This window comes from Chrysochloris asiatica, unplaced genomic scaffold (genome assembly GCF_000296735.1).
Source record: "Chrysochloris asiatica unplaced genomic scaffold, ChrAsi1.0 scaffold00005, whole genome shotgun sequence".
Taxonomy (NCBI): domain Eukaryota; kingdom Metazoa; phylum Chordata; class Mammalia; order Afrosoricida; family Chrysochloridae; genus Chrysochloris; species Chrysochloris asiatica.
The window spans coordinates 5,337,309-5,338,317 of NW_006408523.1; positions in this window are offsets into that span (position 1 = coordinate 5,337,309).

The window sequence follows — 1,009 nt, forward strand, 5'->3', positions numbered from 1 at the left end:
CTTTTCCTCTCCTTACAAAGATGGCAGGAGACCCTATTATTAGAATCTTGAATAGTGTTAATGATTGTTCAATGAATGCGCTATAATTGAGTTTTGCATTGATATACAGAAAGTTCGCATATTGTCATAAATGTTTCTCCAAAGACTTGAAACACCACCCAAAGTTGTGTTGGGGGAAAGAATAACATACCCAGTGTTACGTTGTTGTTAAGTGTCATCAACCCTGTACAGGGTTTCCAAGGAGCAGCTGGTGGGTTTGAACCGCCAACCTTGCAGTCCAGTGCTGATCCTACAGCTCTAGTAGCATAGTGGTTACGAATCGGGCTGCTAATCTCGAAACTCCCAGCCGTTCTGTGGGAGGAAGATGAGGCTTTCTGCTCCCGTAAAGATTTACAGCCTCAGAAACCTTGTACAGGGTCGCTATGAGTCAGAACAAACTCCACGGCACATGACAACTAGAGTTTCCGGTTTACACTCGTACAGGTGTGTTCCAAACAAAGGTGTGTATACAAGTCTCTGCCATCAGACGATGGCTGCAGACAAGGTCTCAGGAATATCTGTCTTCGTCTTGTTACGGCACCTTCAAAAGAGAAAAGAGCCCCAATCAAAAGTGACTTCTGAGCGGATCTGCTGGGCTAGTTCAGTTCAGGGCAGAGGTCAGCTCAGAAGGTTATGGCAACTGTTTGAGAGGCAGCGTCATCTTGACAGATTTTCTTGAGAGACTCAGGACAACCACAAGGACTTATTACGAAGCAATTTCAAGAAAATGAAAATCTATTGGTGAGAAAAAGACCAGAGAAGCTTTACCAAGAAGTCCCTCCACCCCTCGGGACAGTGTTTGATAGTTCTGGGAGGGTAGCCAGTGCTGTACTTGGGAGATTCCACTGGGAAACCTGACCCCATTCCTCCTACAGCCCAATCTTGCCCCGTCAGACTGGTTTCTCAAACTCAAAGATTTCAAAGGAACTCAAATGGAGTCCCTCAAGAATGCCCAAGCTGCTGTTTTTTT